This window comes from Triturus cristatus, chromosome 12, assembly GCF_964204655.1.
Source record: "Triturus cristatus chromosome 12, aTriCri1.1, whole genome shotgun sequence".
NCBI lineage: Eukaryota > Metazoa > Chordata > Amphibia > Caudata > Salamandridae > Triturus > Triturus cristatus.
In genome coordinates, this window is record NC_140595.1 from 408,104,545 (window position 1) to 408,129,386 (window position 24,842).

The 24,842-nt window shown below is 43.0% G+C and overlaps 1 protein-coding gene across 7 annotated transcripts in view; it reads left to right on the top strand.

The window, feature by feature from the left end:
* The window catches only part of ZNF536 (zinc finger protein 536), a 1,078,439-nt gene that overhangs the window by 435,899 nt on the left and 617,698 nt on the right, over positions 1–24,842 (top strand). The gene's annotated exons all lie outside the window — the stretch shown is intronic.

Sequence of the window (24,842 nt, forward strand, 5' to 3'; positions counted from 1 at the left end):
TCCTGTCTCCTAATGGGTACCCATGTTGGTTTGAGGGTAAACCAAAGGAGTTTGGATGATACAGCTGCAAGGGTGGTGGTGGAGTGCCCCAACCTCTGATTGGTTGCCCCAGGTGGTCTGTGTGCGGAAAGGCAGCAACCTGGTGGCCCTGGTGGCTGGGATGGAAGGAACATGGTTGGAAGCCCCTTCTGTAGCCGCGAAAGGTAAAAGGGCCTAAGTAAATCCATTTCCAACATGGGACTCGGAAAAAAAAAACCTGAAGGGGTACTCTCATATTACCTGATAATCAAAGGAGTGGGCGCTGGAACACAGGAGAACAGGTGCACCAATGGAGGAACAAAGCTTAAACATAATTTCCCACTTCAAATTATCTTTACAATTCTTTGAAGTATTAATTAATACTACCCATAAACACTTCAAATCCCTAGGCCATATCCCAGCTGTTCATAAAGTTGATATTTAACTCTATATCACAATTGTGTTGCAGTAACCACTGGCCAAGAACATCAGTATAATTTCGATTCATTTTTTATTTTGTAATAATACATACATATATCAAAAGGTTACATAGTTGATCCATCATTGTCACTATATTAAGTAACATTTTATACTCATCAAATGTCTTTTCAGATTTGCACACAACCTACAATTTCATACACTGTCATACCTTTATTATATATATCTTAATTTCTGCAATATAATTTGTTAATATCTGTCCATTTTCCTGAACATAATTATTTTGTAGGATTTGTAATACAAGGTATCTTTCACAAGTGGAGATTTCAAAATGAATCAACAGCCGGTTGAATGCGGATATTTCGTGTTGATAAAATAGTTCCAGTCCTTGGAGCCTACTTGTGGCAGAAACTTCATCAGGGCTCCAAAAAGTAACACTATACTATTTAGAACAAATGTGCGGAATCTATGTTATTATGGTTAAGACATTACGGTCTCAAAATTTTGAAGAAGAAACATCTTAGTTGGTCTGTATAAATATAGCTTAAACATTTTGCTTGATTATTCCCAATTTTCATTCTAATTACAATAAACTGTGATTGTTCATTTCCAAAATCACAAAGGAATATAATCTATGTTATAATTTTCACTTTTTAAAAAAATCAGTTATCTTGGATCTCAGTATTTAAATTGTAAATCTTGCTAGAGCAGATCCCCTCTTTAAGGGATGAATTATAGTTCAGTTCAGTAAAGCTCCCTAATACTGTTATAATTGATCTCCGACCACTTTCTGCCCTATGAATGGGTCTGGCTTGAATTCTGAGAAGTGTGACAATTAAACAAAAAAGGAAAAAATAATAAAATGGAGAACTGTCAGTATCTGTTGGAAACTGAACAGAAACTGTGATACTGATCAAGCAAAATTAAAATGAGAGGTGTCTCTTATTTAAAATGTGTAACTCATGAAGCATAAGAATGTTCAGCAATGTTGTGTTGTGTATTCTATCTACTTGGAGTACTGATGAAGGTCATAGCACAACTGTGCTGGCATGTCTGAAACAGCCTTGTTAACAAGACATTGACTTATCTAATTTGATGTAGTTCTTGGAGATTCACTTTGAACCACCCATCTCTCCCACTGTTAAGAGAGAATTTGATCTATAAACTCACTTTAATAAATAACTGTGTTCATGAATGTGCATGGATGTTAACACATTTTAGTGTAGAAATTGAGATATATTTCAGGCAGGTATAATAGTATACAGATGTAAAGGTGGGTGTAGATATGACAAGACATTGCGATGTAATACAATGTGGGTTCTAATATTTTTACATTGATAGATCAAAAAATATTGCGTATGCACTTTGCTTTCATTACCAAGTGTGACTGCTTACTCATTATAGAAAGGGAACAAAACAATTCAAGATAAGGAGGGGGCACTATGGAATGAGAGGGAGTGAAAGAGGGAAATAGAAAAAGTGTGGTAAAAAAAGAGAGAGAAATAAGGGGACAAGAGAACCAACTAGAGAGGGCTATAAACTTTTAAGTGAAAATTCCCCTTCACAAACCCGCAAAAAGGACATTTGGTCAGTCATCCATTTTGAAAGCTTTCATACTAAATAACAACAGGTGAACAAACATGAAAGCGCCTGTTTTCTAACAACCCCATCCAAGCTTTGTCATCATTATGTTTGTACTGTAAATTTGGGATTAGTTAGAGACAATATGTCAACCCATAGAATGTAGATTGATGGATGTGCTACTGATTCAACATGTAGAGAATAGACATGCCCTCTGAGAAGATCTCTTTAAGGAGATAACTGTAGATTGCTAAAAGGTCTAGCATGCCCTGAATGGTTGTAAGGGGTGGAACCTTATTTTCCATGCACCACATATTCCTCCTCATAATCATTGTCTGCCAAACAAAGTTAATTTTCAGAGTCCCTCCTGTGGATCACACAATACATTTAGTGGGCTTCAGCATTTTCCACTGAAGAGGAGCAGCCCTTATGTTTTTGCTAACGACAAGTGACCAGCCTTTTAATGACAAGTGGTCAATGCATGAATTAAACATCTGTGTTGTGTCATCTGCTAGAATTTGAATTCCATCTCTTCAGTGATTTTCCATATCTAATCTTATGCTTCTTTTCATGAGTGGTTTACTGACATGCCACTTTTTAGGTCTGTACAAATTTGTCCCCGATGTCCCGCTCCACCACTCCCCTCGATACAAGTAAATGTTGAGCTTTGCAAACTGGAGTTTGCTCAGGCATTTATGAGTGGGGAGAAGAGCTACAGACAGTATCATACCACTGCACATCTCCTTTGGGGAAGGATACAATGCAGTTAAAGTCAAGTATGTTCGACTTGGGATTCCTCACGTAATCAGTGCTCTAGTAGCCCGCCCCATTGAAAATATACGCTCTGTAATGCTTAACCTTCAACATGGGTCTTTGACAATTTATAAGCTGCAACGTGGCCATTCAAATTAGCCTTTCGTAATCTGCTCGGTAGCACTGTAGCACACACAGACAATTCTTTGTAGGAAAGAACATGGGCTGCCGTTTCATTGCTTTGAGCTGCCTGTACTATAAGCTTATTACTGTTTCATACTGATCCTCTTCCGGTTGCTTACCTATTTTATCTGGAATGCAGTTGTTTTGTACAATGACACACAGGCCAGACTGAAATCCCAAATTGGCCTTGATTAAAAGCTGCAAACTATCTCGCATACCAAGAGAGCCAGGAAAATATGGTATGGGAGATTTATGATTAGTTCATGATCATTCATCCAGCTCTGAAGGTGTCGGCAAGCCTGCAATCCACCAGGAAAATGCCAGAGTGGCAGAATGGCTACTCCACTCCTGATGATAGAGAGTTGTGGGAGAACTCTGCCAGCAGCAACAGGAAGCTTTGGAAATAGCAGACAGTGTACAATGGGGAAACCCACAGTGTATGTCTGTAATAATTCCGTGCCAAGGGGCAAATCTTAGGCCGAGTTACTCTAAGAGCCTTATTATGAGTTGGGTTATTTCACCTGGAGCGATAACTGTAGGTGAAATAACCCAAGTCCCCATTACAAGTGCGTCCGGGCCCAGATTTATCAGATCTGAAAACTCCAGACCCAATAATTCTGGGTCCAGAGACAAAGGGCACATAAAACTTGCTGGAGGGCAGGGGCTATGGGCAGTAGCATTTCCCAGCCTCTGCCCACCCCCTGCAGCAGTCAGTAGGGAGCACATAATGCTCCGCCCGGACAGGCAGAAGTGTGCCTTTTAATCCTTATCGTCCGTATCACTACCCCATCCCTCACTGTCAATCTGTTGAGACACTTTCCTCCTGATCAGAGCAGGAGGAAAACATTGCTGGGACGGTACATCACTACCTGGTAAAGGTCAGGAAAGCCCCCAGTCACCTAGCACAACACCAGCAACAGGATATAAAGTCACCTAGCACAACACCAGCATCAGGATATAAATTCACCAAGTGCAACACCAGCAACAGGATATAAAGTCACCTGGCACAACATCCCCAACAGGAGATAAATTCACCTAGGGCAACACCAGCAAGAAGATATTGAGCCACCTGGAATCAAGCTATCCTGGCTGAAGAGGGGTGAAACCCCGAAACCGGTCCTAGGATGCTTGTTTCCAGTCCAGGGAGGACCTGGCTTGGCAGTTCGGGCTGGACTGTTCCCATGAGGCACAGGGTCAAGACTGATTTGCATATGGCTGGGTTCAAACTGGAAGAGCATGGTGAGCAAAAAAACAATGGATTTAGGCCCAGATCTCTGTACTGGGGTGAATGTATGACATTGTTCTGCATTCTGTCCATCAACTGTTGTTTTTGCATTTGTCACCCAGAGTGGGAAGGGTATGCCCAGACGTGGGTCCCGTGCTCTCCATACCACTGGAATCAAGCTATCCTGGCTGAAGAAGGATGAAACCCCGAAACCGGTCCTAGGATGCTTGTTTCCAGTCCAGGGAGGACCTGGCTTGGCAGTTCGGGCTGGACTGTTCCCATGAGGCATTGAGTCAAGACTGATTTGCATATGGCTGGGTTCAAACTGGAACGGCATGGTGAGCAAAAAAATGAAGGATTTAGGCCCAGATCTCTGTACTGGGATGAATGTATGACATTGTTCTGCATTCTGTCCATCAACTGTGGTTTTTACAACACCACCAACAGGAGATACATTCACCTAGCGCAACACCAACAACAGGATATTAAGCCACCTGGCACAACACCAGAAATAGGAGATATATTCACCTAGCGCAACACTAGCAACAGAATATAAAGTCACCTAGCACAACACCAGCAAAAGGACATACATTCACGTAGCACAACACCAAGAACAGCATATAAAGTCACCTTGCACAACACAACAACAGGAGATAAATTTACCTAGCGCAACACCAGCAACAGGATATTAAGCCACCTGGCACAATACCACCAACAGGAGAACAATTCACCTAGTGAAACACCAGCAACAGGATATAAAGTGACTTGGTACAACACCAGCAACAAGAGATAAATTCACCTAGCACGACACCAACAACATGATATAAAGTCACCTGCACCCCACCAGCAACTGGAGATAAATTCACCTAGTGCAACACCAGCAACAGGATATAAAGTCACCAAGCGCAACACCAGCAACAAGATATAAGTTTAATGGGGTGTATGATTTTTTTTTTATCAAACTAGCAAAGTTCACATATTTCCTTATTATATTATTGGCCTTTCATGTAGCTCACAGTTTACACTTCTGAGTGCGATTTGGCAATGTATGTTACATTTTCTTGCAAGTAGTGTGAAGCTGTGTCACACCAGTAACTCATGTGCTTAGTGGATACTTAGCTTAGATTTTCCTCGCAAGTGAATCTACACTCCAGGGGAAAAGGGGAGTCAAATTATGCTGAGAAGAATGAAAATGGGTATTCAAACTTCTTACGTGAAAGCCCAATTCATAGAGAACTTTACGACCGCATGTATGTTTTTTTTTTAAATATACAAAGGATGTGGGAAAACATATTTGTAACTTGCACACACATAATACGTTTTCCTTTCCAGTTCAGAAATATGATCCTCTTACCAGTGGAAGGTGATAGGAAAATGGCACTTTGACCAGGGCAGCTACACCCTTTTGGCTGTATGACGGAATAGTGCATGCCATTACAACGCATGCTGTTATTACGCCGTCATTACAACACATGCATCTACAGCACGCATGCCTTTACAATGAAAACGTTTACCATGCATATTCCTTTTCCCCAATCTCTTTAGAACCAAATTTCCGTTGTTAAAAGCATGTATGTTAAAGGCATGTGCGTGGTAAAGGTTTTCCCTAAAAATGTAAATCCACCTCTCTAGATCCCAGCCCTGAGCACTAAAACTACCCCCCTGCGCAACACCCCCTGGCCCCCAGACCCCCACAACATACCTGTCCCCAGCCCTGAGCCCTTAAACCCGACCCCAATGCAACCGCCACAGCTCTCAGCCCTTTAACCCCTTGGCTGCGGCAGGAATTCCGCCGCAGCGCTGGGGGGGGTTTGGGGGCACTACGGTGGCGCCTTGCTCATGACGGAACCACTCGGTCATGAGTCACGGTTGAGCTGTGCTCATGACGGAGTGGTTCCGTCATGACTCCGCCCACGGCGCTAATCGCCCGCACAGGCGGGGAATTAGCACCGCGTGGGCGGAGCGCCCGCCAACGGCCGCAGCATGACGGAACCACTCCGTCATGAGCACACGGCACCCGTGGCTCATGACGGAGTGGTTCCGTCATGAGCAGGGAAGGGGTTAAAGAAAAACCCGTCCCCAGCTCTGAGCCCTAACACTGATACCGGTACACCGGTACAACAACCCCTTGCCCCCAGACCTTTTTTTTTTTTAGCCTTAGCCCTAAAACCGGACCCCTGGTGCAACCCCTCCCCATCACCCCCAGCCCCCAACCCTAAAAAAAAAACTGATTCCAGAGGTGAGCCCTACAAATGAAAAAAAAGCCCTGAAAACGCTCCCACCCCAAGCCCTCCTTTGCCATCTCCATACCTCTGTGTGAACGAGGCAGTTGTTCAAGCTGACATGCAGGATGTTTTTTTGTTTTCTTTTCTAAAGCAGAAGTGGAAAGCGTCTCTTCGTCTTGTAAATATCGCTGATTGCCTTTACCACGCATATGCCCTTACCGCCAGTACCATGCATATGCCCTTACCATCAGTACCATGCAGATGCACTTACCACCTGTACCACGCATATGCCCTTACCATCAGTACCATGCAGATGCACTTACCACCTGTACCACGCATATGCCCTTTACAACATAATTGGTTGCAAAGGCATGCATGGCAAAGGCATATTTGTTGTAAAATAACGCTTGGTAAAGGCTATGCGTGGTAATGGTAGACGCGTTGTAACAACCGCGTGATAAAGGCTATGCATGGTAACAGCCGCATTGTAATGGCTGTTTCCCGTAAAAGTGCGATAATCATTGCGTGGCACCTGAACATGTTGGTTGTTTTCTCTGGTGATTCTGGCATCTGTGCATGTGACACTGCTGAGCTTCAAGTAATTAAACAGAATTTTGTGTGAATTCCAAAAGACGTCTCTGCTACTAATGCTTGATCTGTACTGCCAAAGTGTTCATAATAATTAGGCCTATAGATAGAATATGTGTCTTCCATGTAACACCTCAATATTTGAATGCCTGTTTCCTGGTTCTCTGGGACACATCGTTCTGGCATTTCGGGCCTGTCTATTTCTGTTCCAACACAAATGCATTTGTAAGAAATATCTGACCATACATAATGATGTCAGTTTGATATTTATAAATATGCCTATTCAGAAGCTAAATTATAGTTCTTGATGTGGAGTTCCTCTTATATTTGCAATAGAGTCTCCTAAGATGGCACATTCTATTTCCGGAGGGGTCGAACTCCTGTCAGATAATTTGTACAGTTGATATCGAAATCAGTGACTCTCATTTCGCCGAAATTGCTGATTTGACTCGTAAACAAATTACCGTCCAATTTGATAACTGTGAGAGTTGTGGGAATATTGCAGTCCTGGGGCTGCATTTTGTAAAGTGAGCCCTGCCATAGTTTTCAGCACGGCGCACCTTTGACTAGGTCAGCTGGATGCAAACAGGGACAGTGTGCCCTGTTACAGCTATTGCGCTGCCTTCAGGGGAGATGTAAACCTGCGGCTACCTGGTGGCAGTGCATTAGCGGAAGGCGTGTCGGTTGTTTGAAGCTGTCGCTCCATCTTTCAAAGTGCACCAGTTATTGGCCTATCATGTAGCTCACAGTTTACACTTGTGACTGTTATTTGCAGATGAACTGATATGTGACTTTTTCTTGTAGTGTGAAGCTGTGTCACACCAGTGGTCTACTTTACAAAGAGAGACAGACATCCTCCTGCAGGTAGGGGCAGTGAGTGGCTTGGGGAGGTCGTGTGACCCCCTTTTCCCTCTTTCACGGGGTGCCTTTGGGGACATACAGACTATGCAGCACCCCTTTTGTAATAACAAAGTGCCCCAGGGGAGTAGAATGTGCGCGTACAAGCCTATTTTGCCCCAAGGGACACTTAGTGTAAAACAGCCCCTGGTGTACCCTTCCCCTTGACATTTCCCCAGCTAAGAGTAGGTGAATTTTTTGAGGCTTTGAAATGTGCCTTCACAGCAGGAATCAGTGTCCCATTCGTTATACCGTGCTATTCCTATATCTCTAAATTGTAAATTACCCATACAGTGAATCAGTAATTCTGGTTGCAAGGTTATCTCATCACTAGTCCCGGCCACCTCGAAATGTAGTCGTTTTTTCTTTCATGGGTGGCTGGCCATAAAATCGTAATCCTATCAGTCATTTTATAATTTTTTGATAAACGGGATTTCAAAAAATTTAGTTATAGGGAATCAGTGAAAATCTAGATACGGTAACAATGGTTACACTTTGCAAGCCATGGTATAGGTAGAATAAATGTAAACTAAGCAAAATAATATCTGACATCATATGAGATTCTGTGATGAGGTAATCAGTATAACATTCATAGCCCTTTCATTAATAACAGCAATTTACCTAGTCCGCCATAATCTCCGTTTTGCAGTAGTTTCAGGGGTCATTCACAGTGAATGGGCACTTTGAGTCTTTTTCCTATATGATCAAATGTTTTCATATACTTTTGAAACAGGACCAGTGCAGCAAACATTCGTATCCCTTCAGCATAAAAAAATGGTTATGTTTCATAATTCAAGCCCCGCTCCACTGAGGACATACATCTCTGACCCTTAAATCTGGCAATCACAGAGACAGTCATTACATGAACTTCACCATTAAAAAAATTGAAATTGCACCACTTTTATCCACTGTTTAGGTCTGATGGAAGCCTAAAGGTTTTGATTTCAGACAAATTATTTGCACATAATACGTACTTATTTGCATAATATACTTACTTTTTGAGGTTTTTTGACAACACTCTTCAGATCGGCTCACTTCAGCCATTGGCTGATTGCTCTCGAAAGGGGTGGCATTCTACTGAAGGAACACCTTCGCACACAAGGTAGTTTCATTTAGTGACAGAGGCTACTATGTTGGACATATTAGAGCAGAATGGTCTGGGGGTTTATACTCAGCCCTTCATGAGCATCATATTGTAGCCTGAGGGCTGTGCCCAAGTCCATTCCTGACGTCAGAGGCTGCCTGCACTGTCACCAGTGAATGCAGCTGACACCTGTGCGTGCCTGCTCTTTATTGCCCTGGACATTTTAGAGCCAAATCCAGGGGAAAGGGCAGAACTGACTATAACTGGTTTAGGGATAGACAAAGAGAGGGACCCCAAAACGCAGGCTGGCACTGAGTAAAAAAGTGGCACCTTCAAAACCTCTCATCCGAACACTCTTGAGCCTGTGGAAGATTCAGAAGAAGGACTGCCCTGCTGTCTGAAGAAGGAAGACTAGACCTAATTGCTTTGAACCCAGGAAACCCCAGAAGTGTCTCCAAGGGTCAGTTGGCCTGTTTGAGCGAATGGGACACAATAAGCTTGAGCCCTGCTTCTGGCCTCTGCTGGAATGAGTCCTGATCCCCAAGAAATGCCCCATCAGGACCTGGACCCTTGACTAGCATCAGAGTGTACTCTTCAAACTTAAAAATTGCAAAGACTGAGCTGCAGGTGAGAATCCAGACAGTTTGGACTCTTCACTACTGCGATTGGACTGTTCACGTCAGTAACGACTGTCGCAATGCTCCATCGCTGTCAGCCTTAATCAGTTCAGCAAGATCAGATAACCGCAAGTGGTGCTTTGTGCTTTTTGGTATTATTTTTAGTTGAGATTTTAAAAATTCATAAATTCGGTTCTAGGTACTTCATTTTTATTGTTTTGGTATAATTCTACTTATTAAAATGTACTCTATTTTTCTAACATAGTTTGGGATTTTTCTTGTGTTGTCTTTTCACTATATTGTTGTTTAAATGCTGCCTAAATGCTTTACACATTGCCTCTAAGTTAAGCCTGACTGTTTTTGTGCTACGTTACCAGAGGGTTTCAGAAGTCTATTTAGTAACTTTTGTGGTTCACCCTGAAAAAGATTGTGTTTATTACTTGTGTGGGGCTCTCACCCCTCTCAACTAAGAATCACATTTCTACACATCTTTTCTTAAAATATATGTTAGGAAGCCCACCAAATACAAGGAATGGTGATTTATAGGACCTAATTTATGCCACAAAGGAACAGAGTCACATTCTGGGGAAGATGTACTAATTTTCCATGCAACGCAGCACTGCATCGGACGTTGCTGTGCAGGATTGTGGGGAACCGGAGAGAGCAGAACAACACCATATCCATTAAGATTTGACACTGTTTTCTTCTATTCTTGCACCAGTGCACCTTAAGCTGCCATATGCCTATGCACAAACTGTTGCACCACAGTGCCCAGGTGTGTACGTAATGTCAAACATAGGTTTTGTATTGGAAGGGGCTCCTTCTAGTATAAAATGTATTCTTTACTGCATTGCCTGCTTTCTATGTGTGCAAGACAGAGCAGCAAACATGCGCAGTTGGACAAATGGGGCAAGTTTTAAAACTTGTTTAGTGTCATGCCTCTGGTGTGGCTGTTTCACTGAAGGTTGTGGAATTTTGCCAAGTGGGTGCCATGTCTCTCAGGCTTTCTCAGCCAAGTTTTTGTTTCTGAAGAAAAAGTTCCCAGTGCAAAGGTTTATTATCCCCCCCCCCCAAAAAAAAAAACAGTGACCCTAAAATGCAGGGAATTTTCTCTCTGTGTATGAGGGCCATTGGTCGATTTTTTTTCTTGTGATCGTCATGCCTCGCATGGCAGTCACAGGCATGGAAAATATTGATGATCACCCACTCTAAATAGGACAGGATGACCCTCACTATGACCTGATTGTCCTCCGATGGACAGGTCATCGGCTCAGAGGTTTCCTAGAATAGAGCCACCAGAGTCTCCACAGTCTGAAACGCAGGGACCCTGCAACTCAAATTAGAACAGTGGAGCCTTGAGTTCGATGGGGCAAGAGGATCACCAATTGTGTCCTGGTGCTCACAATCAGATAAACTCCAAATGACCCAGTAACACATTTCATCCCCCAAGTGTAACCAAGAGTTTGAGTGACCTTGCTGTGAACTATGGGTCAATATTTCTCCATCTGAACCACGCAGGTGAGACAACTTCCATGCTGTATTGACGTTCAAAATGTTGAAATGTGTTAAATTGTTCACAATTATAAGTGCCTACGCGAGTTCTGGAGATTGGTTTACAGCTATTCTTTCACTGAGCTTTTGTTTGATTCCTGGAGCACATAAGTATTTTTGGCTTTTACAAGAAATGGTGTCACTTTTTTAAAATGGACTTGAGTGCCACACTTAAATCATTTGACTCTGTTTGTAGCAAGGTACTTCAGATCAGACATTGCAACTGTTATTGACTACCTGCTTCCACATTACTTCCTCACGTTCACACAAACACACACACTGGCATGGACACTCATGCTGCAGACACACATGTGAATATATTTTTACTGCACGCTTCTACACACCCACACACCCACCCACACACAACACACACACACCCCACACCCACCCACACAACACACACACCCACCCACACACAACCACCCACACACACCCACACACACACTCACACACTCACACACTCTCTCTCTCACCCTCCCTCGATTGCACCCACAGTGTACTGTAGAGCTCGGACCACTTGCTACAAAAGAGGGACCTACTCTCACCTATGAGTGACATCCTCACTGAACATATCCTTTGCTGAGTAGCCAGATTTCTGCTTTGTCTTGTGGGATATGATTTAATGCTTTAAATTCTCTACAAGAAGCACTCAGGCGTGTCTGTTCTCGAAAAGGATTGAGGGTATTCCACGAACATCCTGCCATGCATCATTTCTGGTCAGTGTACTTCATTTAGTTAGTTTACCGTGACCTAGATAGCTGTATAGAAATCTGTGAAGTATGAGATATGTCACAGCATACACATGGACCAAGCCATTGCAGGTGCTCGGTCATTAGTATCCAGTGCAAAAAACAGTTTTTTCAAGAAATGCAAAGTTAAAGGAGATATGTTTGAATAAAAGAAAGACTCTATAGAGGGTTATTAACCACACCGAGAACGGGCAACCACCACAGAAAAAACTTTTAATGGAAGAATCATTCAGAAGTCCATTATCAGGACATGCTAGTGCGAACCTCCAAGAAAAGGGGAAACTACAGTCTAGCATTAGAATTCCCGTGCACTTTTCAAGTTACTTGTATGTTGGATTTGCAGTTCCCTCCAAATTAAATATCAACCTTCAAATGTTAGGATTAAGAATTATTAAAACATTCTTCTACCTAGGGTTTTTGGAGAATCGCCAGTAGTGTAAAAGTTGGTTGACGTTCATGACCTTTCCTCACTTCTTTGATCTGCTCCACACCTTTTTTTATTTCTCATTCATTTATACTGTTACCCTCTAACCATTTAATCTTCAGGTGACGATAAGTAATCTTACAGCAATGTTCAGTCCTATGTTTTTCACATATTCTGTTTGACAAACTGGTTTTGACCTGACTTCTTGGTGCCCTGTGAAGCCCTCTGGAAATAATGCTAGCACTGGGGCAGTTCTTAAGGAAATTAAAAAGAGCTGTACATTTGTAAATTGGTCTAATGCTCTTTCATTGATTGCTGTGTGAATTGTTTACATGGATGGTAAAGTCTTATGAATTTACTTTAATTAAAAATGGAGTTAAAGGTTTCAAGATAGACCAGAGAACTGAGATGATCCCTCAGGCCCCTGGGAATGTGTCTCGGCTAGCAGTACAATATGTATCAGTCCGTCTTAAGAACCATGACGGATGGTGCTCAGACCGAGTTTAGTGCTGGCACTGGCAGACTCCCTCACACCTGAATCTCAAAACTCACCCGATGTGACAGGCATGTCTCATTTTATCCCAGGGATCTCTTCTGAGAAAAGGGGCATGTAATTTCCATGCTGTTTAGTGAGCAGTGTGTGACTCTGGGAAACAACCTTTACAACACAGTCATTACATCGCACTACCTTCACATAGCAGTCATTACATCGCAACATCCTTTACATCGCAATTCATTACAACGCAGCCATTACATCGCATGTCACTACAACGCATGTCATTACAACGCATGTCACTACAACGCAGGCATTACATCGCAAGTCATTACAATGCATACCATTACAATGCATAGTACCCTTACACTATCCAACACTTACCCTACTGTTGCACTCACTGGAGTTAGAATAGTAATTTTTACCCCTACAATATCCAACACTTACCCTACTGTTGCATTCACTGGAGTTAGAATAGTAATTATTACCCCTATACTATCCAACACTTACCTTAAATGCGATGTGATGGAATGCATTGCAATGGTATGCGTTGTAAAGGTATAATGCGATGTAATGGAATGCGCTGTAAAGGTAGTTTCTGAAAATGCGATGTAATGGCATGCGATGTAAAAGAATGCGCTGTAAAGGATGTTGCGATGTAAAAACTGCATTGTAAAGGCATGCGTTGTAAATGTATGCATTGTAGCATCGTACATTTGTGACTCTATTACAATGCCAGTGTCAGGGCATAACCTCAGACTAGCCTTCTTGTATTCAGGTGTAGCGTAATCTGCCCAAAATTCACTCAAATTATGAGAAAGATTTACCCACTTTGAAAGAGGAAATTGATGAATTTGGATCACCTTCAGGTTGCCAAATACTATGTTACTTTGTAGGAGCAATAGTTAAAATGTCTCCACCACACACCTCTGTTTTACTCAATGAACCCCTACACTTGTGCATTCCTGCTGCTGTTATTAGTGCTGCAATGCCCTCATATGTGGCCTCTGCATGGTCAATGTTTACCCTTCACTGTGGATATATTAGGATAGTTTAAGTGCCCTTTAAAATTACACTTTCTACTGTTCGGATACCTTGGATCTCTGCAAAAATCTCTCACTCTTGTTCCCTCCCTCTGACTGCGGAAGATATACCAAGCACCTTGTTGAGATTTCCTCACCAGCGGCACCGCCCACCTAAATGTCCAAGTAACACATGACTTTGGCCCAGCGGTCTCCACTGGCTCATATTTCCTGCAGCCTATCTGGACATCCATGCCTGGTTGTCGCTTATTGCTCGATGTAGCACCATTGAGTAGAAGAGTAATATCATGCTATTGAAAACCATGACATTTCTTCAATGGCCCCAAATGTTTCTAAGTGCCTTATTTACACATTTATATCCCATTCCTCATCATGCACCAATCCATATCTTACACCAGTTATCAAGATCAGAGGGGTTCGACTTCCACACAGTTGGGCCATATCTCTTCCTTCTACTGCTAGGGCAATATTATAGCATATCATATTACACTTCAAAATTATTACATCTCCCCATATATCTACCCAGAGAGTTTTGCAGAAAGAATAGGGAGGTTCCCCAGCACATTCGAACAGCAGTGTGTGCCCCTCTCAGAAAATGACTGAAGTTGTTGGTATTCCCAAATTCTATTAATAAATTAACCAGCATTACCACCTCCCAGGCATGCAATACTAATGATTCTTATGAATATAACGAAATAAATGTAACTGCTGTATTTTCAACTTTGTCAACCTAAATCCTGTTCTGATAACCAACTCTATGGGTACATGTAAACCTCATGCCAATCCCCTTCACTAAGAGATTCCATGTCAGTTTCCATCCGGGCAATAGTGCATTCAGGGGTGGGTAATACACCCAAGTACTTCTAAGAGCAAGCCTGACATATAGGTATCATTTCCCAGGTCTGTATGAAAGCCGCAGTACCATACTTGATATTTTGTCTCTATATGCAGACTTAGGGTAACCCCTGGCACCCAAGGCAAGACAATCTGACCTAAGTGCGGCCTCTTGCTGAGGGGCAAAAGCCCAGTCATTCATCACCACTAGCTGAGAGGCCCAATAGTATCTCCGTATATTGGGTAGTGCAGTTCTCCCATTGTAAACCCCCTGCAGAATGTGGAAAGGAAGATCCTCTCTTCCATCACATAGAAGGGTGAGTACCAATCCCTCTATCTTTGTGAAGTAGGTGCTAGGTGGTCTTCTGTATGGCATATAGATACCATAGAAAGGAAAACATCTTGTAGCGTGCACTTCTACCACTCAGACAGAATGGGAGTATATTCGATTGCAACACACCCTACCTGAACCTCCCTACAGTTACTAAAACATTATTTTCTGCAAAGATCTCATTGTTTTTGGTGACCAGATACTTTAAGCCTTCCTCCAAGATCCAAAAGGGGCATTTCATGTTCAGTGGGGGCAACCAGCTGTGGACATAGCATCCATTTAGCTCAGAATCCACGCTATTAACCATATAAGTCTACCACTTCCAGGACCCTTTGTATGAAGGGTCTAAAGTCAGTAAGTTACAAAGAACGTAATTGACAATGAGATAACATTCTCCCAGGTGTGGTCCGATTTCAGGTCCTAATCAGGGCTTCCTTCCTCATTTATCACGCTAAGGATTCAAGAGTGAGAACAAAATTATTTGAAAAGATGGAACACCCCAGCCTTATTCTTTGTCCCAAGGGAAGCGCAGTCCATAACACTCCATTGACTTTGACCCTGGCCATAGTAAGTGTTTACAGTAGTGAGATCCAGACGTAGAAGGCTGAGCTGAAGCCTGTCCTCCATAGCACTGCTATCACAAATGGCCATTCGACCAATGAAAGGTTTACTTTAGGAACTATCAACTTACGAGCATGAACCAGACATCCAAGGGGGTGCCTTAGGTTATTTGCGGTAGATCGGTGCAGCATGAACCCTGATTGTTCAGGCTGTATCAGCAATTCAATTATCAAGTGAGGCAATTAGTTAAAAACTTTGCAAGCAGATTAGTCTCAACATTGAAAGAGTACGTAATATAATTTTAGTAATAGATACAATGGGAGGCAACCCTCTTCTTAAGCTCCTTTAAATCTGTGGAGTTGACACTTTACTCAAAAGTCGCTTAAGTGCCTCCACTGGAAGGAGCTCCTCTTTTGTCCCTCTCTGCAAGGTTCCAGCTTTGGCACAATGACTCTAAGCCCACACTGAGGCAGGCAAGCAGGGATCACAAAAGAGAAAGGGGCACACTCCTCCTCACTTTTCCTCCCTACTCATCTCTCCGTAGTGGGATCTGTTAATCGAAGGCGGCCTGCTTGGCAGGCTCCAGTCAGGTTGCCCAAACTGCTATTCCGCCTTCATGGCCACCATCCTGCTTTTCATTGCCTTAGCCAGGGCAGTGGTCTGAGCTCAGAAATCCATTCCGAATTCAGACCTTGAAACTGCCAGGGACCACTGTCCATTCCGGGTGAGGGTACTGGACCAGTAATCTTTTCAATTATGCAGGATTTTTCTGGTGGATGGGTGGCTGTGGGGGAGCCCTTGCAGATATGTCTTATGGCATGAGCTGTCGACCATAAGTCATATGTCTTGAAGTCTTCTACTCGATTGTCTAGTGACCGTACACTTTCCAGATAATTGAATACAATTGCCTGCGCCATTTTAACAACAGTACCTGCTTGTCTAAGGCAACGACAAAGCCCGCTCAGAATGTCACAGGTACTACGGCGCTTTGAGTCAATCTTTATGACTCAATCTGTGATTTCCAGCTATTCCTAATCAGAGCCGCTTTATGGGATGGCGGATTTAACTACTCTATGGGAGACAAAAAATTGAGTGACACCACAAACGTCTTCATGGTATAGTTCCCCATGTCTGCCACTGTCTGATACGATTGCCTGCAAATCAGTCAAAAAGTAACAGGTCAAGCATGCTGCCACCGCGTATATCTATTAATCAAACGACAAATAAGCCGCTCGCGAGCCTGCCCACCTCAGTAATATCTGTGATGTAATTGGTTTGGATGCCCAAATGTCACCAGCGTTGATTGTAAGAGATGAAAAAAACGACTTGCTCAGCACACCAGGCTTTGGGCTAAAATGTAAGCATGAAATCCCTGGTTTATTTTCGTAATAATGTTTACAGCTGTTTAATGACCCTGATAAGGTTCAGCAGGCTGGTGCTCTGCTTTTATGAACAGGAGTGCTATGTGCTTGCAATACCCTTAGTTAAGCCATTTCAGTTAAGGGAGATGGAGGTATATAGCCCATGGAACACAGGTTTCCTGTTTTATTCCCGCAAATGATTGTATTTATTTATTTGTTCACATAGCTTTAAATAAAGACGTGTTGCTTCCAGGTTGTGCATTTGCCTCACATTTTCAAAAACAGAAAAGAACCAATACATCTTCCTCAGTGAATACATAGAATTGAATCAGTCCTGTCTTGGCCGTGAAGGAAAGCTCTCTATACTGCAGGAAACTAGAGGACTGGGAAATCCTAGGCCCGTCTATCCCTGACTGCAGCCCGCAAGGCGGCAGCATGTGATCTTTATATAGGCACAAGCAGGATTTGCTGCTGCAGAAAAGTAATGCCCCTGTGTCCTGCTCCAGGCCATGCAGTTTTGGAATATTTTTCTATGCAACAAGTTTGAAAATATGTGTATTTGCTAATGTGCTTGGAAAATTGTGCTGTGATATGGACCATTTGACCCAATTTCGGCGGGTAGGGATACCGCTAGATTTCTGGGTTGCTGGTCCTCTTGGTATAAGTGGCACTAGAAAGACAAATGGCCTCTTTTGCAGGCTTTTAGGGTAGTAAAATGGAGCAATAACCAGAGTTTATTGGGCCCTATCATGATTCTGGGCCCTGCTCCCATTGTGCCACCAGCACCAAATGGTAGCTCTGCCGCAGTCCACTTGGGGATTTGCTGTACTTGAGACTTTGATTATTTGGAGTCCGGCACTGACAAAGATATGATGAAGCAAGAGTTATCCGCATTGGTTATTTTTTCTGCTCTCTGAATGTTTATTTACTCAGGCCAGATCAGAATACCAAGCCACAGTTTTTCCAGCCTCTTAGGTGCCCATTATTAGTGGAGTTGGCTTCTGACTGAATCCAACTTTCAGATTTGGACTATCCTCAGTGGGGTGAGTCAGTGAAAATTGACAAGTTGTGCCTTTTCACTTAATTCCAAAGACACACCTGACATTTGAATTCAGCTTTGCTGCAACATCATGTGTTTCCTTGAGTTTATAGCGTACAAGACTTCCACTCTTGGCAAGCATGGAAGAATTGCTAATGTTACAGTTCCAAGATTTAGCAGTCAATGCCCATCCTAAAGATGACTCAGATCCTGATCTCCTCTTTTTATTGGATTATAATGACTTCATATTTTATGTTTATCAGTGTAGTCATTCCAGCCACTACAGACTGGAATGGAACTAGGTTGTTAAGCATTTATTGCAGCCAACAGTCTGTAACCTGCGAGTCACTGGTTCTTTATCCAAACCCATGCTTCCTAGATTAACACAGTGAGTAGCACTGAGCTGGGTGATAAAGGCATCTATTATTTATGTAGAAAAGACTATTGACCTGTGCTGTGCTCTTTATTAATTGATTACTACTGCTGCTAATGATAATAATGTGATTTTTGTATTTATTTTTCTATGCAAGAGGATATTTTTCAGCTATTATGTGACAGTCTAGATGGACCAGGCCCTGGATGTCTTAATCTTGAATATACATCCAACGAGAGAAAAAGTCATGTAGATTATAAACCTACTGAAAGCAAAGTAGATGAGTAGGAATGCGGGATGGGCTCCACAGTGATATGTGGGCAGTTCTTGCCCTGGTTAAATTTTACTCAGGAAGAGTGAAGTCTCACACCACATTAATATTCAGTTGTAGACTTTTTAAAGCTTCTCCTTAGAATCTCATGCAACCGATGTAGTTTGTTTAACACTTTTGTTCATTAAATCTAAAATGCTCATTCACTTTTGCTTAAGAGGTCTTGAAAGTGACAGTCTTACAATCAGGTGGTTGATATCTCACTGAAATGCTCTGTATTAGCTTAATTTTAAACTCAAATTGCAACAGAATGGTGCTGTCCTGGTTGTTTTAGGTTTGCCACACAGGATTACATTCTTTCTTGAACCCTATGTTAGTTGTTCAGTTCTAAAAGATGAAAATTAAAACAGAGGCATGAATACCACAAGTTGATGACAGTGGATGCAGAACCACCACCTGAATTTCAAATTCTTTGGCATCTGATATAGGTATTTATCACGGGAAGGGCTATAACTTCACTTCCATAATTCCAGATATGCCAGTACCCATGGTCCAGCTCAGTAGCAGTGAGTGGGAGTGCCATTTTATGCATTCAAAGATTGTCCATGAAAGCTAGCCCATTCAACATTACACTCTGATAGTGAATGGTGACATGAATTTCCAATTGAACCCAACAGTTAAGTTCTCCAAGATTCTCTTCAGTCTTTTAAACATCTCCACATTTCACCAGCCCCATGGTGTTAAATGGGCATTATTTTTAGGGACACCCATTTACCTGTGGAATGCTCTGGCTGTATAGTAAAACTAATATTTTTACTTGGCAATCTCTAGAAAAGAAAAAAAAAATCAGAAGGCAACAGCTAGAGTGATTATCCCGTCAGCATGTCCCATTTTTCTTTTTTGTAATTCTTTTTATTGGTAGTAAGCAGATCAGGATCAATGTACATACATTGTTTCAGAAACATCGATAATTATGTTATCACCCTGCAAAGGACCCCTTGGCACTGTTCTTATAACACAGAGCGGAAAATTGCAGGCATCTTAAATCAGCAAATCTCCTGTACTAACCCAGCTCTCATTTCAAGTGCAACATTTCAGACAAACCCAGTGGGCGGGCTTCACCTCATATTGCGTGACCTGTAGCCACTTCTGTGCTACCACAGGAGTGATTGGTCTGTAATTGCTATCTTCCCATCATATTACTACTTTTTATTTTTTCTTGTTTTTATCAAACAAAACGTTTAAACTTATTGTTTCTATTGACAGCGTCTGGAGGTATAGGCATTACCGACTCATTATACTTGTGTGTCTTTGGTTGAGGGTCGAGAGAGGTTTTCATGTGTTGCAGCTTCCCTCAATCCCTGTCCCCTACCGGGGTGCATCTGGGTGGGTGGAGAATGATGCAATGGGGGCATAAGTGGAGAGTGGACTAGTGAAGAAGGCATAATTAATCTACAGGATGTCCGAGACATCGGAATGTAAGCCAGCTAGCAGCTGACACCATGGTGCATGTTGTGGGCCAGGAAATGTTGCCTCAATGAGGGGAGGGAGCCAGGAGTTGTAGTCAATGTGAAGCTATGGGAGAGGGGGGAGAGCCCGCCGGGGGGTCACTCCGTGTGGATGTCAGGGTCCTGTTACGTGGGCGATCAGTGTTGCTACCTCCAATGTGGTCTATCCCCTGAGTACTCTCCAACATAATTCCCCTAGTCTAGATCTCGGGCTGCATTCTCGTTCATGCGGACCGTGCGTAGACGGCGTTCGTTCTTTCGCTACCCCCCATTTGCAGAGGTCCATCCTCCATTTCCCTGGGAGGGGAACTGTGGCTAGCTTCCAGTGGATAGCTATGCGGCGTTTCGCCAACACCAGCCCAAGCATGTTGAATTTATTCTGCATACAGGTTGTGGCTCTGGGGATCGGCAGCACCCCCAGCAGACAGTGTTTGACTGATGGATCAATTGGGAGCTTTGTTGCCACCTGCAAAGTGTCTAGGACTAGGCTCCAGTAAGAACTGATCATGGGACAATCCCAGGTCGCATGTACGAAGTGGGCAGGGATGGCACCGCATTTCAGGCACTTATGTGAGTGTGATGGGTCAAACTTGGATAAGCGTAGGGGAGTCTGGTAGGTACGGTGGAGATAGTTGAACTGTGTAAGATTAAATCGGGCATTGCTCGAGATGTCTTGGACCTGAGCTAATGTGCGTTTCCATTCCCTTTCTGTTAATGACACAGGTAGATCCTCCTCCCACCTGTCCCGAGTCTCTGTTAAGTCAATTCTATGATCTGTTTTCAAGGCCTTGTATAACCAGGATATTAATCCTCGGAAGGAGCCTAGGTCTAGGATTGTACACCAAGTGCTACATTCCTCTGGCTCATTTGGAAACGCAGTCCAGATTTCACGGATCGTGCGGGTTATCTTCGCATATTCGAGGACGTGGCCTTCTGGGACCCCGTAGTGCTCCTTTGCAGCCTCAAAGGACAGGAAGGAGTAGTTGAGGTAAAGGTCCCCCACCAAAGTGCAGCCGCCCTCACACCAATGGGCCACATCCATGATCGATTGTATATGGCAGAAACCAGGAAGCCACCTCAAGGGGAAAGCACGGACATAAGGGGCCATTCGCAGCAGGAGGGTGACCGCTCGTTCGCAGGTCCAGGCGACCAGTTGTTCATGAATGGGCAGTCTGGAGGGGTCCTTGAACCCATTGTTCGGTACCTAGGGAGGTCCTCTTCAGGGCACCAGCCAGCCTTTTTTCCGTGTTCGAGCCATCCGTGCACCACTACGCCTCATTCTGAAGAAGACCTGTGATGTAATAGAGGTGAAAATCCGGGAGCCCCAGGCCTCCCTGCTCCATGTCCAACTTTAGGAGATCAATTTGACTCTGCTACGTTTACCTGCCTGAACCAGTAAGACCAGGAGGCTGTTCAGAGTGGTGAAGGTGTCATTCGGAATACAGCAGAATGAGTATTGCAGTGTGTATAGGCAACGGGGAAGCAGCACCATCTTTGCCAGCGCCACCCGTCCCATGACTGACCGTGGTAGTCGGTTCCAAGAAAGTACTGACTCTTTCAAACCTTCAAGGGTTTTCCCAATATTCAGGGCATCTTGGCCTTCAGTCGAGTGGGCTATCTGCTTCCCTAAGTAGCTTAAATGGTCCAAGTGAGCGCCAGCAGTGGGAGTTGAGCCACATCCTGTCCCGCCAGACTAGCCAGTGGAAATGCAACTGACTTTTTGGGGTTAGTTATCAGCCCGAATACCTTTCCAAAGACGTCTAATACAGCCAGGAGGTCTGAGACAGCCTCTGCGGGATGGTGCATGAATATCAATGTGCAATCCTCATTAAGGGACATGACATGCGTTAACCCCCCACCACTAGACCCCAGCGTTCCATGTCTCTCCGCAAACAAATTGCAAGAGGCTCCATTGTGAGTGCAAATAGGAGCGGGGACAGGGGGCAACCCTGCTTTGTGCCCCATTCGATGCAACGGCATGCAACTGCATGTGATGTAATGGCATGCGTTATAACGTCACATATTCAATCCGGGTCTAGTCCCATTCTACAATGAATCTTCACCCATGCAGTCTTATGTTACAAAATGTGTATGTTGCCTTGATATCCTAGTAAACATTAAAGCCACGCCTATTCTTGCTTCAATTGCACACATCACCAGAAAGGGAATGTGTATGTGCGCTCGCCTGTGTCTGTGTGTGGGTGTGCTATAAGCTATCTATACCACATTTATACAAGCAAGTAAAAAAAAGATAAATCACGGGTTGCGGCTCTTTAGCACCAAAAAGCAATCAGTAATATGTTGATGTCTTTGCCAACTGACATTTATAAGCCTATGAAAAAGGCTATGAAATTGTTTTTATAATTTAGATAGCAAATTGCATTAGATGCCTTGACAGCAGCCGATATCAACAGAATGCAAGCAGTGCAACACTGGGGCTGTCTTGTTTTTAAGATTTTGTGAAAGCACCTTGGAAGGTGACAGGAAACAGAGTATGGTTCATGCTGACTAAATAGTACTGCTATGTGCTAGCTTTGAAACCTTGTCGGACGGAACTGAACTGCTATGTAACTTGCGGTGAAGTAGCTACTTGATACACGCGCATGCGCGTCCCTTGCATGACTTTCTAGTGCAGTACCGTGGGCCACCTTTTTTTTTATTTTTATTTTTTTATTTTTTTAGGGTTTTGCATTACAATATTCCATGTGAGACATCAGATATTTCGAAGTTTAACAATGTGAGCATCAGCACTGTTTACAAATGACAATTTCATTTATTTTCAACTGCGGGCCACCTTTTAACAGCTACCGCCAACACCAGCACAGCTTTTCATCTCAAGGGTTAAACTGTAATCTCGAAGGTTTGCAATGCTGCTAGACACCGTCGCCTTAAAATTTAATATACCTCGTTAATGCTTACTTGCAAACACTGAAGGATTTTTATGATTATAATCATGTGTTACAGCACCTAGCACTGTTTCTAAGCAGCATACTAATCAGCTTAATGAGATATTACTGCACTTTTTGTTGACTACGACAAAACCCTTTTTATTGTTCTAAAGCTTGTCCTTTACTTTATTTTTTTGCCCAAAGATTTATCGCATTTCATTGCAGACCAGCAATTATCTCAGCAGTTTATGTGTTTTTTTTCCAAATGATAAAAGTTGCATTTGTTGTCGGTTTTATTAGAATATTGACGAATGCTAATGGAAAAACTGGCACCTTCCAGGCTGACATCAATGAGAACCTGTCAATAAATTAATACCTATTTACATTTTTGTATGCTCCATTGGTGATTTCTGGAAGAAAACCTCCTTTAAAAAAAAGTCATAGAATTTACTTTTAATGGTGCACAAACGGTGACACCACTGCTACATGCGTGTGTTCGCTTCCCCTCTTTCTGTTTATTTCTTTAATTAAATGGTTAATTAGATTTCTCAATTTTTGGTAACAGTGACCCTAAATTAAAGTCCAAGCTAAATTGAAAAGTATACATAACGTGCTACGGATTCTTAATATGCGTCAAATTGGTCAAATCTTGGTCCGGTTAACTGAGGGAAAGGGTACAGTGGACAGTGGCACCAGTTCTGGTGTTTAGAATACATAAGGCTGGGGCAGGCTGCTCCTGTACCGTGTCTCTACTTGTGGGTTGTAGGCCTCCATATTTGTACGCCTTTGCCCATGATCCCACAGCACAGGGTAATTATGGAGAAGCAGACTCTTCCGACTCTGCATGTGTTTTCAGACCACAGTACAATTTTTCCTTGGGAGCCTCCATCGGTGCAAATGATGAAGATGAAGGCGGCTGTGGTTGGGATACTGTTACCTACCACCACATGCCTGGATTCATCAACATATGCCATTGATGTGCTGCCCCTTTGAGTTTGTTACATCAGGTGAATGAGGGACCACTGAACAAGATGAACCGGCGTTTGTGAGATATTACAAGCACGTATAGGCAGAGCATTAACACCCACGTGCCTATCTGTGCACAAAAATAATTGTAAATAACCCAAAACAGGATAAAAATGCCCCAGGAGCAAAATGAGATACTGAATGTTTAAGTATGGCACCTATGAAGGTTGTATATTTCCATCTCCTTCTAGTGCTGTCTTTTGGGCATAATACGGTATCTAAATAACACACGGCCATTCATTCAGTGCCGGAACCATTGCTACCTCTCCTTATACTCATACCGCTATAGAGGTTGTATTTAACCCACAGTATTAACCAGCTGCAGTACCCACTATCCCGTACGGCTTTTGTGTAGGCATAAAATACATGTGAGTACACAATCTTCATATGGACAGTAATTGAGCCTCACCATTGTCACTAAGGGCCAGATTACAAGTTTGGCGTATGGGTTACTCCATCACAAACATGACAGATATCCAGTCCGCCGTATTACGAGTTCCATTATGTTCCATTGGATATAAAAATAATTAAGTAATTGGACCCTAAATGTTCACGAACACCTGGAGAGAGTAAACGAGAATCAGAAGTATGCATATTTGTAGCGACCTACTGTGGCACTTTTGGTACAAATCCTTCTCTGTGTTTGCAAGCACTGGGAAAGAATTGAGAAATAAAAAATAAAGGGAAAACCTGTTAAGTATACTTCAAAAGCTTCTCCACAGCAGGAGGAAGGCCCACTGAGCATTTATATCTGTAATTGTTTACAGGGGAGATCTGTCAG